Raw genomic sequence first — 16,226 nt, 5'->3', positions numbered from 1 at the left:
GTGAAGTAAGCAAGGTAAGGCTTCTGGGGCGAGGTAGAATGTCAAAAGGTTGGCAAACGGTCTGAACTCAACTCCATCTTTCTCTTTTATCGTGCTACTTTAACGAGGGAACATCTCGTTCTGAGCTTGAAGCTCTTTTAGGAGGAGAAAAAATAAGTTTGCATATTTAAAGGCCCTTTCGGCTCAAAACCCAGGGAACCTCGAAATGTTATTTCTTCCCAATTTTCGGTTCTGTTAGTGCTTTTCACAGCATGAGCGTAAGTTAATGACTCCGGGTCAGCAGCGCAGATGGAGGAACCGACGGTTTGGCATTGAGAATATTTATAACCCGTGAACACTTTGCAATTTATATTCTTCTTCGAGTTTGAAGAAAGCCGAAATAAATGAGCCGTTGCTGAAATTTTTCAGTGGGCTAGATTTTTCCTCAGACGTTCGTCTGAAGGTGGATGAAAGTAGAAAGCTTTCCAGCCCATCTCCCCGTTGCGGTTAAATATCTCTTCTCCAAACACTGAGCAACGGGAAAAGAGCCTGTTTTTTAATTCATTTTCCCCTATCAATGGTATTTATTGAGCGTTTTCTATGGGCAGGGCACTGTACTAAGCACTAATAGTGCAGTTTTGTACATCTTCTGCAGTTTTGCGGTGGAATGTTTAAGTAGTAAAGCTGTCCATATTTTGCATTTTCAATTGTATAAACTGTTATTAAATGCTGTTTTGCTATCCTTAAAATATTTATTACTAATAAAAATTTGTTTTTTGTTGACTTGGTCATTGGGTTTATGCAAGTAGAGGAAAAGGGTGGCTTGAAAGAAGACTTAATTTTAGATATATGTATATATATATATAAATAAAATATAAATATATAAATAAATATATATATATAAATATAAAAATATATATATAAATATATATATTTCCCTCTCTGTTCCAATTGGGCATAGAGAAGCAGCGTGGCTCAATGGAAAGAGCCCGGGCTTAGGAGTCAGAGGTCATGGGTTCAAATCCCTGCTCCGCCAACTGTCAGCTGGGTGACTTCGGGCAAGTCGCTTAACTTCTCTGGGCCTCAGTTACCTCATCTGTAAAATGGGGATGAAGACTGTGAGCCCCATGTGGGACAATCTGATCAACTTGTATCTTCCCCGGTGCTTAGAACAGTGCTTTGCACATAGTAAGCGCATAACAAATGCCATTATTATTATTATTATTATTATTAAATAATTTATAATAAATAATTTAAAGATACGTACCTACATTCTGTGGGGTTTGGGTGGGGTGGATATCAAATGTTTGGAGAAGCAGTGTGGCTTAGTGGAGAGAGCCCGGGCCTGGGACTCAGAAGGACCTGGGTTCTAATTCCGCCTCCGTCCCTTGTCTGCTGTGTGACCTGGGGCAAGTAGCTTCCCTTCTCTGGTCCTCAGTTCCCTCATCTGTAAAAAATGGAGACGAAGATCGTGAGCCCCACGAGGGACATGGACTGCATCCAACCTGACATCTACCCTGACGTTCAGTACAGTGCCTGGCACATGGTAAGCACCATAAGAAAAACAATGTCCCAAGGTCACGGATCCACCTTCACCCTCTGGAAATGGAACAACTATTTATTTTAATAATAATAACATATAATTAGAATAATGGCATTTATTAAGTGCTTACTATGTGCAAAGCACTGTTCCAAGCGCTTTGTTCTATTTTAGAGAAATACTCACCAAAACCCGGAAACCGCAACCGGATTTCATCACCAGAGCGTCTATGTAGAGTTGTCCTTCGTATTGGGGAAGCAGCGTGGCTCAATGGAAAGAGCCCGGGCTTTGGAGTCAGAGTTCATGGGTTCGAATCCCGGCTCCGCCAACTGTCAGCTGTGTGACTTTGGGCAAGTCACTTCACTTCTCTGGGCCTCAGTTACCTCAACTGTAAAATGGGGATTAAGATTGTGAGCCCCTCGTGGGGCAACCTGATCACCTTGTAACCTCCCCAGCGCTTAGAACAGTGCTTTGCTCATAGTAAGTGCTTAATAAATGCCATTATGATTATTATTATTATTGGAAGAAGATGACCAGGATGGTGAGGTTCATTTCTGAGTAAACATGCGGCCAAAAAGTCCAATGAACAACCCTCTATCCAGTCGCAGAGGCCACACAAAAAGCCTGCCCCTTCTTAATAATAATAATTATTATTATTATGGCACTGGCTTAGCTCTTACTATGTGCCAAACACTGTTCTAAGCGCTGGGGTAGATACAAGGTAATCAGGTTGTCCCACATGGGGCTCGCACTCTTATTCACTGTTTTACAGATAAGGGGGACAGTGGGCCAGAGACATGAAGTGACTTGTCCAAGGTCACACAGCAGACATGTGGCGGAGCTGGGATGAGAATCTTCCTGATTCCCAAGCCTGGGCTCTGTCCACTAATCCACACTGCTTCTCTGTCGTGGTGCCATTACATTTGATGTCTGCAGCCCCGGTATAAGAAATCATTCATTTAATCGTATTTATTGAGCGCTTACTGTGTGCCGAGCACTGTACTAAGCGCTTGGGAAGTCCAAGTTGGCAATATATAGAGACGGTCCCTACCCAACAACGGGCTCACAGTCTAGAAGGGGGAGACAGACAACAAAACAAAACAGGTAGACAGGTGTCAAGTCACCAGAATAAAGAAAAATAAAGCTAGATACACATCATTAACAAAATAAATAGAATAGTGAATATGTACAAGTAAAATAAATAAATAAATCTGTACAAACATATACAGGTGCTGTGGGGAGGGGAAGGAGGTAGGGCAGGGGGGTTGGAGAGGAGGAGAGGAAAAAGGGAGCTCAGTCTGGGGCTCAGTTTATTAAGCGCTTACTATGTGCAAAGCACTGTTCTAAGCGCTGGGAGGTTACAAGGTGATCAGGTTGTCCCACAGGGGGCTCACAGTCTTAATCCCCATTTTCCAGGTGAGGTCACTGAGGCCCAGAGAAGTGAAGTGACTTGCCCAAAGTCACACAGCTGACAATTGGCAGAGCTGGGATTTGAAACCCAGACCTCTGAATCACTATTATTATTATTATTATTATTATTATTGTTATTTATTGAGCACTTTCTGTGCGCAGAGCAGCGTTCTTCAGTGGAAAGAGCCCGGGCTTGGGAGTCAGAGATCATGGGTTCTAATCCCAGCTCCGCCATTTGTCAGCTGTGTGACTTTGGGCAAGACACTTCACTTCTCTGTGCCTCAGTTCCCTCATCTGGAAAATGGGAATTTAGACTGTGAGCCCTACATGGGACAACCTGATTAAATTGTATCCCCCCCCCCCCCAGCCCAGGGTTTAGAACAGTGCTTGGGACATAATAAGTGCTTAACAAATACCATCAGCATCACTGTACTAAGCACTCAGGAGAGCACAACAGACATATTCCCTTCCCTCAATGGTTGTGGGTTCTAATCCTGGCTCCTCCACTTAGCTGTGTGACTTTGGGCAAGTCACTTCACTTCTCTGGGCCTCAGTTTCCTCATTTGGAAAATGGAGATGAAGACTGTGATCCTTATATGGGACAACCTGGTTACATTGTATCTACCCCAGTGCTTAGAACAGTGCCTGGCACATAGTAAGCGCTTAATAAATACTACCACCAACAGGCTTGCGGTCTACAAGTGGTGTTCTTGGATGGATGGAGAGTTGAGACTCAGTGTCCTCTGAGTTCTCAAAGGACGGAGAGAGAGACACTGGATGAGAAGGTCAGCGTTGCAAATCGTGACAGAGTTGACCTGTTCTGTGACCCGTGAAATCCAAATCAATTGGTTGCATTATTCAGTACGTAAAACCTCTTTCATAGGTGCGACTGCTGTGCACATTTTACAATTTCTAGGTTTAATCAAGCCCCGTGAAATCTCTTCCGACCAGATCCAAAATTATCCCCCTAATAATTCAAACCACATCTCCATGAAGAGGCTATTTGGGTTTAAGTGCTCCGGCTTCGCTTAATATCATTTTTTATTAGCCCACCATTGAGACCCTGAAGCTCCAGGAAGTGAAATGAAAACCATTAAAACCTTTTAGAGGGGGAAAAACAAAACAAAAAACCTGACAGTTTTGCGGTGTTTGGGTTATTAAAATAAATTAAAGCGTTTTTCTGAAAATGCCACCTCCTCTGACATCACCTTAATGCTTAAAACACTCATTGAAGCAAATCAAAATCGAATCAATCAATCAATCAATCGTATTGATTGAGTGCTTACTGTGTATAGAGCACTGTACTAAGTGCTTGGGAAGTACAAGTTGGCAAAAGTTGAATCATTCCACTGTTGAACAAAATCTGGTTGGAGAATGTTGGTGTTTGGTGTTCAGGTGCTCAGTACAGTGCTCTGCACACAGTAAGTGCTCAATAAATACGATTGATTGATTGATTGGTTTTTTTGGGGAAAAAAGAGCACGTTACCTCATTTGGATTTGATATTTTTGAATGCGAGGAAATCAAGTTTCCACGTCAAGTGCATGCATCCTTTCAACACCTGTCTACATGTTTTGTCACCTGTCCCCATGCTTTGTTTTGTTGTCTGTCTCCCCCTTCTAGACTGTGAGCCCATCGTTGGGTAGGGACCGTCTCTATATGTTGCCGACTTGTACTTCCCAAGCGCTTAGTACAGTGCTCTGCACACATAAAGCGCTCAATAAATATAATTGAATGAATGAATGAACCCATTAGCTATCAGGAGATCTGGAGGGAGATGAAGGTAGGCTCATTAAGGTCTTAGTACAGTGCTCGGCACACAGTAAGCACTCAATAAATACGATTGAATGAATTGCAGTGAGAAGCCAAAAAATCATAAATGGTGATGTTGGACCCAGTTAAGATATTTATTAAACACTTATTGCTCCACAGAACTTAGATATCTGTCATTTTATTCATTTGAATCGACATCTGTTTACTTTTACTGATGTCTCTCTCCCCCCTCTAGACGGTGGGCCCGTTGTGGGCAGGGACTCTTTATTCATTCATTCATTCAATCATATTTATTGAGCGCTTACTGTGTGCAGAGCACTGTACTAAGCGCTTGGGAAGTACAAGTTGGCAACATATAGAGACGGTCCCTACCCAATAACGGGCTCACAGTCTAGAAGGGGGAGACAGACAACAAAACAAAACAAAATGAGAATTGAGACTGTGAGCCCCAAGTGGGACAGGAATTGCGTTCAACCCGATTTGCTTTTATCCACCCCAGCAATTAGTATAGTGCTTGGAATGCAGTAAGCACTTAAAAACCATTATTATTATTATTATTATTATTATTATTATTATTATTATTATTATCATTATTTTTAAGGGCGGGTGTTTGTTTTTCCCCAAATTCAAATCAGCTCTGAACTTACCATCAAAGACCCAAAAAAGATATCATCGTGTCCCATACGTCAAAAGTCTTATCTCATGCTAGAGGAGCAGTATGGCTTAGTGTCTAGAGGCGGGGCTTGGGAGTCAGAAGGTCATGGGTTCTAATCCCGCCTCTGCCACTTACCTGCTGTGTGGCTTTGGCCAAGTCATTTCCCTTCTCTGGGCCTCACTTACCTCATCTGTACAATGGGGACGAAAGCTGTGCGGGACAGAGGCTGTGTCCAATCTGATTTGCTTGTACGGCACTTAGTATTCATTCATTCAGTTGTATTTATTGAGCGCTTACTGTGCGCAGAGCACTGTACTAAGCGCTTGGGAAGTACAAATCGGCAACAGATAGAGACGGTCCCTTCCCAACAAAGGGCTCACAGTCTAGAAGGGGGAGACAGACAACAAAACAAAACATGGAGACAGGAGTCAGGGGTCATGGGTTCAAATCCCGGCTCCGCCAACTGTCTGCTGTGAGACTTTGGGCAAATCATTTCACTTCTCTGTGCCTTAGTTACCTCATCTGTAAAATGGGGATTAAAACTGTGAGGCCCCCGTTGGACAATCTGATCACCTTGTAAACTCCCCAGCGCTTAGAACAGTGCTTTGCACATAGTAAGTGCTTAACAAATACCATCACCATTATTATTATTAAAATCGTCAGAACAAATAGAATTATAGCTATGTACACATCATTACTAAAATGGAGTAATAAAAAATGTACAAATATACAGCACATAGTAAACGCTTAACAAATATCATGATTATTATTGTTATTATCACATCAAGAACCCCTGGTCTCTTACCTACAGGGCAGTGAAAGGTAACATAATAATAATAATAATAATAATAATAATAATAATAATAATAATAATAATAATAATAATTTTAGTACAGTAATAATAATGGTATTTGTTAAGCACTTACTATGTGCAAAGCACTGTTCTAAGCACTGGGGGGATACAAGGTGATCAGATTATCCCACGTGGGGCTCACAGTCTTAATCCCCATTTTCCAGATGAGTGAACTGAGGCACAGAGAAGTGAAGTGACTTGCCCAAAGTCACACAGCCGATAAGTGGCAGAGCCAGGATTAGAACCCATGACCTCTGATTCCCAAGCCCGGGCTATTTCCACTGAGTGCTCTTTCCAGTACCTTGCCCACAGTTAGTGCTCAAAGAGTACAATTGAATGAATGTTTGCTTACATTAGTGGAGAAAGGTGCTTATTAATTCATTCATTCAATAGTATTTATTGAGTGCTTACTGTGTGCAGAACACTATACTAAACACTTGGGAAAGTAAAATACATTAATAAGGAGAGACAATCCCTGCTGTTAACAAGGTCACAGTCTGAGGATGGGGAGAGACAGACATCAATATAAATATATAAAATTATGGATATATATAGATATAGATGTATATCTATCTATCTATCTATATATCTCTCTCTATATATATCTATATAGAGAGAGATCTATCTATCTATATCTATATATCTATCTACCTCTATCTATGTATCTCTCTATATATCTATATCTATACATATCTATTTACCTCTCTCTCTCTCTCTCTCTCTCTCTACCTCTATATATAAATATATGCATATACATATATAAATATATATATCTATATATATCTACCTCTGTATATACATACGCAGAGAAGCAACGTGGCTCAGTGGAAAAAGCCCGGGCTTTGGAGTCAGAGGTCATGGGTTCAAATACCAGCCCCGCCAATTGTCCACTTTGGGACTTTGGGCGAGTCACTTCACTTCTCTTTGCCTCAGTTACCTCACCTGTAAAATGGGGAAGAAGACTGTGAGGCCCCCGTGGGACAACCTGATCACCTTGTAACCTCCCCAGCGCTTAGAACAGTGCTTGGCACATAGTAAGTGCTTAATAACTGGCATTATTATTATTATTATTATTATTATTATTATTATTATTATTATTATTATTAAGACAGCATCCTCTCTCATGCTTACAGGGAATGTTAATTAGAGTGATGAGCTTTTCCTCATTAACTTGAACATTCCCCTCACCTGAACCATTAAAGGAAGCAGCCAATCAGTGTGAGCCCACTGTTGGGTAGGGACCGTCTCTATATGTTGCCAACTTGTACTTTCCAAGCGCTTAGTACAGTGCTCTGCACACAGTAAGCGCTCAATAAATACAATTGAATGAGTGAATGAATGAATGATGGTAGTCATGTTGTAAGGAGGCCAAACTGGTAGGGGAGATCAGAGTTTTCCTGGGGGAGTTGGAGGTAAAAAACCAGAGCTTAAGATTTTTTAGGTTACTGTGTTATCCTGAGAAAGTCTTGAAAGGAAAGGGATCAAACCCAGGTGTCTTTCTAGCTGTGGGGGTTCCAGGACAAGATGATTGAGCTGAGTTTTGTGCTAACTGTTATTTATTCATTCAATTGTATTTATTGAGCATTTCCTGCGTGCAGAGCACTGTACTAAGTGCTTGGAAGAGGACAGTAGAGCAATAAATAGAAATATTCTCTGCCCACAATGAGCTGACAGTCTAGAGGGGGAGAGACAGACATCAATACAAATCAATAAATGACCCATATGTACCCAAGTGCTAACCTTCTCCCTGGCCTCTTCTAGACTGTGAGCCCACTGTTGGGTAGGGACTGTCTCTATATGTTGCCAACTTGTACTTCCCAAGCGCTTAGTCCAGTGCTCTGCACACAGTAAGCGCTCAATAAATACGATTGATTGGCCTCAGTTTCTCGTATCTCGCTGCCGACACCTGGACCTCATCCTGCCTCTGGCCTGGAATGCCTTCCCTCCTCAAATCCCACAGACAATGACTCTGCCCCAACTTGAAAGCCTTATTGAAGGCCCATCTCCTCCAAGAGGTCTTCCCAGATTAAGCCCCAATCAATCAATCAATCAATCGTATTTATTGAGCGCTTACTGTGTGCAGAGCACTGGACTAAGCGCTTGGGAAGTACAAATTGGCAACCTTTAGAGACAGTCCCTACCCAACAGTGGGCTCACAGTCTAAAAGGGGGAGACAGAGAACAAAACCAAACATACTAACAAAATAAAATAAATACAATAGATATGTACAAGTAAAATAAATAAATAAATAAATAGAGTAATAAATATGTACAAACATATATACATATATACAGGTGCTGTGGGGAAAGGAAGGAGGTAAGATGTGGGGGATGAAGAGGGGGACGAGGGGGGGAGGAAGGAAGGGGACTTCCACTTTTGCTCCACTTTTGCCTCACTTTTGCTCATTTCCCACTCCCTTCTGCGTCATCCTGACTTGCTCCCTTTATTATTCCTCCTCACCCCCAGCCCCACAACGTTTATGATACATCTGTCATTTATTTATTTGTACTAATGTCTGTCTCTCTTCCTCCCATCCCCCTGCCAGAGAAAGTACAATATAGCCATAGACACATTCCCTGCCCCCAGTGAGCTTACATTTGGGCAAGAAAATTCACTTCCTGGTACCTCAGTTTCCTTATCCATAATATGGTAATGGGAATCCCCATTGGCAACGGGGATTAAAGCCCAGGTCCTCTGACTCCCAGATTTATGTTCCTTCTCCTAAACCTTGCTGCTCCTCAAGAATAGGAAAAAGGGAAGAAGTAAGCAGAGTATGTTCACTTATCTGTGTCATAAATGCTGTTGTTTATCTGTCCTTCACCTTACTGATTATGAAATTCAGCTGTGTGTGTGTGTGTGTGTGTGTGTCTAACAAACCTGGCGGGGAATTCCCCTGCACACACAAAAGCGGACAATTCTTGTGTTATTGCTGGTGTGTGTAGGGCCTGAAATGAAGAGTGATAATTGTGGAGTTTGTTAATATTGACGGTTGACTGTATCTGACAGATGTTCACTCTTCTCCTCTTCTAAGCCTTACTGAAGGCCCATCTCCTCCCAGAGGCCTTCCCTGATTACGCTCTCCTTTCCTCTTCTCCCACTCCCTTCTGTGCCACCCACGCACTTGAATTTGCCCCCTTTATTCACACCCTCCTCAGCCCCACAGCACTTACATCTATATTTGTTATGCATTTGTTTATACTAACGACTGTTTCCCCGTCTAAACTGTATCCTCATTGTAGGCAGGGAATGTCTACCAACTCTACTACATTGCAATAATAATATTGATGGCATTTATTAAGCGCTTACTATGTACAAAGCACATTCTAAGCACTGCTGGGGGTTACAAGGTGATCAGGTTGTTCCACGGCGGGCTCACAGTCTTAATCCCCATTTTACAGATGAGGGAACTGAGACTGTGAGCCCACCGTTGGGTAGGGACTGTCTCTAGATGTTTCCAACTTGTACTTCCCAAGCGCTTAGTTTAGTGCTCTGCACACACTAAGCGCTCAATAAATATGATTGATTGATTGATTGAGGCACAGAGAAGTTGTGACTTGCCCAAAGTCACACAGCCGACAGTTGGCAGAGCCTGGATTTGAACTCATGACCTCTGACTCCAAAGCCCGGGCTCTTTCCACTGAGCCACGATTGTACTCTCCCAAGCACTAAGCAAGGGGTTCTGCCCATAGTAAGTGCTCAATTAATATGATTAAGTAAGCACCTACTGTGTGCCAAGGACTGTCTCTATATGTTGCCAACTTGTACTTCCCAAGCGCTTAGTACAGTGCTCTGCACAAAGTAAGCGCTCAATAAATACTATTGATGATGATGATGATAATAAGCGCCAAGGTCGATGCGAGTTGAGCAGGTTGGAGACAATCCCCGTCCCTCATTGAGGTCTCAGCCTGAGTAGGTGGGAGGAAGGGGATTGAACCCCACTTTACAGATGAGGACACTGAGGCAGAGTCAAATGACTTGCCCCATGTCCCACAGAGGACCAGAGACGGAGCCGGGATTAGCTTCCCGCTCCCGGGCTCTTTCCATTTGGCCGTACTGCTTCCCAATGTCTTTCCCTTTGCCACCTTGTTTCAGAAGCACTTAGTACAGTGCTCTACACTCGGTAAGTGCTTAATAAATACCCCTGACTAACTCTTCTGGACCTGCCGTGAATTTCTGGTCTAATAATTAATAATGATCATGGTATTTGTTAAGCACTTACTATATGCTAAGCACTCTTTCACGCACTGGGGTAGATAGAAGGTTATCAGGTTGGACCCAGCCCCTGTCCCTTATAACAGTGATAATAATACTAATGATGGCATTTATTAGGGACCGTCTCTATATGTTGCCAACTTGTACTTCCCAAGCGCTTAGTACAGTGTTCTGCACACAGTAAGTGCTCAATAAATACGATTGAATGAATGAATTTATTAAGTGCTTACTGTATGCACAACACTGTTCTAAGCGCTGGGGAGGTTACAAGGTGATCAGGTTGCACATGGGGGGCTCACAGTCTTAATCCCCATTTTACAGATGAGGTAACTGAGGCACAGAGAAGTGAAGTGACAAAGTCACACAGCTGATAATTGGCAGAGTCAGGATTTGAACCCATGACCTCTGACTCCAAAGCCTGGGCTCTTTCCACCGAGCCACACTGCCTATAATCATAGGAATGTGTTTGTTCTACTACGTTGTATTCTACCAAGTGCTTAGTACAGTGCTCTGCATCCGGTAAGCGGTCAATAAAACCCACTGACTGGTATTTTTTATGAGATTTTTTTTTAAGCACTTACTATGTACCAGGCTGAAGTAGATACAAGCTTATCACATCGGGCACAGGACCTGTCCTCCCACGGGGCTCCCAACCTCAATCCCCATTTTACAGCTGAGGTAACTGAGGCCCAGAGAAGTGAAGTGGCTGGTCCAAGGTCACGCAACAGACAAGTGGAGGTGTCGGGATTAGAACTCAGGTCCTTCTGACTCCCAAGTCCGGGCTCTACCCACTAGACCATGCCATTTCTCATGTTTAAGTTCTTACTAAAGCGCTTAGTACAGTGCTCTGCACACAGTAAGCGCTCAATAAATACGATTGATTGATTGATTGATTGATTGATTGATTGATGTACCAAGATATGAAGTAGAGACAAGGTCATCAGGTGGTACATGGAGCTCACAGTCTAAGTAGGAGGAAGGACAGATATTGACTTCTCATTTTAGAGCTTCTCGTCTTCTACACTGTGAGCCCACTGTTGGGTAGGGACCGTCTCTATATGTTGCCAACTTGGACTTCCCAAGCGCTTAGTACAGTGCTCTGCACTGGGGATGAAGACTGTGAGCCCCCCATGGGACAACCTGATCACGTTGTATCCTCCCCAGCGCTTAGAACAGTGCTTTGCACATAGTAAGCACTTAACAAATGCCATCATTATTATCATTTTTCTTATTATCCCCCTTCCCAGCCCCAAGGCACTAAGGTAATAATAATAATGGCATTTGTTAAGCGCTTACTATGTGCCAAGCACTGTTCTAAGCACTGGGAGGATACAAGGTAATCAGGTTGTCCCACATGGGGCTCACAGTCTTCATCCCCATTTTATAGATGAGATCACTGAGGCCCAGAGAAGTGACGTGACTTGCCCAAAGTCACCCAGCTGACAAGTGACGGAGCCGGGATTAGAACCCACTCCCAAGCCCGGGTTCTTGCCACTGAGCCACGCTGCTTCTCAAAATGTGAACCAGGTATATACCTGTAATTTCCTTATCCTTATATCCTCAGAGAAGCAGTGTGGCTCAGTGGAAAAAGCCCGGACTTTGGAGTCAGTGGTCATGGGTTCAAATCCTGGCTCTGCCACATGTCTGCTGTGTGACCTTGGACAAGTCACTTAACTTCTCCCCCTTTTAGACTGTGAACCCACTGTTGGGTAGGGACTGTATATGTTGCCAACTTGTACTTCCCAAGCGCTTAGTACAGTCCTCTGCATGCAGTAGGCGCTCAATAAATACGATTGATTGATTGACTGATTGATTCTCTGAGCCTCAGTTACTTCATCTGTAGAATAGGGATTAAGACTGTGAGCCCTACATGGGACAGCTTGATCATCTTGTATCCCCCCAGCGCTTAGAATGGTGCTTTGCACTTAGTAAGCGCTTAACAAATGTTATTATTATTATTATTATCCTTAATATTTCCTTATTTTTTCCTTATTTTTTGTTCTTTTTTCCTTATTCCTTATTTTCCTTAATGTTTCCTTAAATTCCTTAATTTCCTTATATACATTAATTATGCATATTAATGTCTGTCTCCTCCTTAAGACTGTGAGCTCGTTGTGGGCAGGGAATGTTTCTGATCTTATATTGTACTCTCCCAAGCGCTTAATACAGTGCTTTGCACAAGGTAAGTGCTCAATCAGTGCTAATGAGTGAATGGGGACAGAAATATTGTGGGGCTGAGAGTTAAGTGAACACAAGATTCAGAAGACCGAGGCCAGCCCACACTTATCTGTCCAACTTTGATTTCTCCTTTCATTCATTCATTCATTCAATCGTATTTATTGAGCGCTTACCGTGTGCAGGGCACTGTACTAAGCGCTTGGGAAGTTCAAGTTGGCAACATGTAGAGACGGTCCCTACCCAACAGCGGGCTCCCAGTCGAGAAGGGGGAGAATTTCCAGAAAAGCCAGCTCAAAGCCTCTTGAGCTGACAGGAAAGAGAACAGAAAATAAAGTTAAACTTAGGAAGGCGTTGGAGGTTTTTTCCTTATTTTTTGTTCTTTTTTCCTTATTCCTTATTTTCCTTAATATTTCCTTAAATTCCTTATATACATTAATTATGTATATTAATGTCTGTCTCCCCCCAAGGCTGCGAGCTCGTTATGGGCAGGGAATGTTTCTGATCTTATACTGTACTCTTCCAAGCGCTTAATACAGTACAGTGCTCTGCACACAGTAAGCGCTCAATAAATACGATTGATTGATTGATTAATACAGTGCTTTGCACACAGAAAGCGCTCAATCAGTGCAATTGATTGAATGGGGACAGAAATATCTTGGGGCTGAGAGTTAAGTGACACAAGATTCAGAATACCGAGGCCAGCCCACACTTACTTATCTGTCCGACTTTGATTTCTCCTTTCATTCATTCATTCAATCGTATTTATTGAGCGCTTACTGTGTGCAGAGCACTGTACTAAGCGCTTGGGAAGTGCAAGTTGGCAACATGTAGAGACGGTCCCTACCCAACAGCGGGTTCACAGTCGAGAAGGGGGAGATTTTCCAGGAAAGCCAGCTCAAAGCCCCTTGAGCCGACAGGAAAGAGAACAGAAAATGAAGTTAAACTTAGGAAGGAGTTGGAGCTTTTTTCCTTATTTTTTGTTCTTTTTTCCTTATTCCTTATTTTCCTCAATATTTCCTTAAATTCCTTATATACATTAATTATGTATATTAATGTCTGTCTCCCCCTTAAGACTGCGAGCTCGTTGTGGACAGGGAATGTTTCTGATCCTATATTGTACTCTTCCAAGCGCTTAATACAGTACAGAGCTCTGCACACAGTAAGTGCTCAATAAATATGATTGATTGATTGATTAATACAGTGCTTTGCACACAGAAAGCGCTCAATCAGTGTGATTGAATGAATGGGGACAGAAATATCGTGGGGCTGAGAGTTAAGTGACACAAGATTCAGAATACCGAGGCCAGCCCACACTTACTTACCTATCCGACTTTGATTTCTCCTTTCATTCATTCATTCAATCGTATTTATTGAGCGCTTACTGTGTGCAGAGCACTGTACTAAGCGCTTGGGAAGTGCAAGTTGGCAACATGTAGAGACGGTCCCTACCCAACAGCGGGCTCCCAGTCGAGAAGGGGGAGACTTTCCAGAAAAGCCAGCTCAAAGCCCCTTGAGCCGACAGGAAAGAGAACAGACAATAAAGTTAAACTTAGGAAGGAGTTGGAGTTTTTTTCCTTATTTTTTGTTCTTTTTTCCTTATTCCTTATTTTCCTTAATATTTCCTTAAATTTCTTATATACATTAATTATGTATATTAATGTCTGTCTCCCCTTAAGACTGCGAGCTCGTTGTGGGCAGGGAATGTTTCTGATCTTATATTGTACTCTTCCAAGCGCTTAATACAGTACAGAGCTCTGCACACAGTAAGCGCTCAATAAATATGATTGATTGATTGATTAATACAGTGCTTTGCACACAGAAAGCGCTCAATCAGTGCGATTGAATGAATGGGGACAGAAATATCGTGGGGCTGAGAGTTGTGAATACAAGATTCAGAAGATCGAGGCCAGCCCACACTTATCTGTCCAACTTTGATTTCTCCTTTCATTCATTTATTCATTCAATCGTATTTATTGAGCGCTTACTGTGTGCAGAGCACTGTACTAAGCGCTTGTGACTTTGGGCAAGTCACTTAACTTCTCTGTGCCTCAGTGACCTCATCTGTAAAATGGGGGTGAAGACTGTGAGCCCCACGTGGGACAACCTGATCACCTTGTATCCTCCCCAGTGCTTAGAACAGTGCTTGGCACATAGTAAGCGCTTAACAAATGCCATTATTATTATTATTATGACAAGTATGCAACATATAGAGACGGTCCGTACCCAACAGCGGGCTCGCAGTCGAGAAGGGGGAGACTTTCCTGAAAAGCCAGCTCAAAGCCTCTTGAGCCGACAGGAAAGAGAACGGAAAATAAAGTTAAACTTAGGAAGGCGTTGGAGTTTTCTTGAATTCGCTCCGTCAAATGTCTCTTGGCTGGGGTGATTCATTCATTCAATCGTATTTATTGAGCGCTTACTGTGTGCAGAGCACTGTACTAAGCGCTTGGGAAGTCCAAGTTGGCAACACATAGAGACGGTCCCTACCCAACAGCGGGCTCACTGTCTAGAAGGGGGAGACAGAAAACAAAACAAAACATATTAACAAATAAAATAAATAGAATAAATATGTACAAATAAAATAGAGTAATAAATATTAAGAGCTTACTATGAGCCAAGCTCATGATGTGATAGCATAACTGTCAGGGAGCTTCCCGAAGTGTTTCCTGCAGATAGCGTTTGAATAATCCATGGGCCTGCGTGTGAATAATTTCCACATCCAGGGTTGCGGTGTTATAATTGTGATTAGCATGTTCAGGAGCATTGACTCGCATTAAGCGCTTAGTCCAGTGCTCTGCACACAGTAAGCGCTCAATAAATACGATTGATTGATTTGAAGTTAGACGCTCATTTTGTACTGTGGGCTCTGCATTTTCATTTAGGTCCCAATAAAGGTTTCTAAACACGGAGCTACGGTTCAGAACGGCACCCACGTTTTGCAGGGAGGCCTTGAAGAGTTTCCTTCTGAAGCGTTTAAAAAGTTGACCTTTCATTCATTCATTCAATGGTATTTATTGAGCGCTTACTGTGTGCAGAGCACGGGACTAAGCGCTTGGGAAGTACAAGTTGGCAACATAGAGAGACGGTCCCTAATTTCATTCTGCTTTTTATTGAGTCTGGAATTCGATTTTCCCTTATCGCCGTCACAGAGTTAGGGATAGGAAGCAGCGTGGCTTGGGAGTCAGAGGTCATGGGTTCTAATCCCGGCTCCGCCACTTATCGGCTGTGTGACTTTGGGCAAGTCACTTAACTTCTCTGTGCCTCAGTTACCTCATCTGTAAAATGGGGATGAAGACTGTGAGCCCCACGTGGGACAACCTGATCACCTTGTATCCCCCCCAGCACTTAGAACAGTGCTTTGCACATAGTAAGCGCTTAATAAATACGATAGTGATAATGATGATGATGAAGACATGGGGCTATAGGTCTTGCTGGCTATTTTTGTTTTGTTTTGGTTTTTGGTATTAAAAGCTATGTGCCAGGCACTCTTTATGAGAAGCAGCTTGCCTAAGTGGAAAGAGCCTGGGCTTGGGAGTCAGAGGTTCTGGGTTCTAATCCTGCTCTGCCACTTATCAGCTGTGTGACTTTTGGCAAGTCACTTAACTTCTCTGTGTCACAGTTACCTCATCTG

The sequence above is a fragment of the Tachyglossus aculeatus genome, chromosome 7 (genome assembly GCF_015852505.1).
Source record: "Tachyglossus aculeatus isolate mTacAcu1 chromosome 7, mTacAcu1.pri, whole genome shotgun sequence".
Taxonomy (NCBI): domain Eukaryota; kingdom Metazoa; phylum Chordata; class Mammalia; order Monotremata; family Tachyglossidae; genus Tachyglossus; species Tachyglossus aculeatus.
This window is presented reverse-complemented; position numbering follows the sequence as displayed.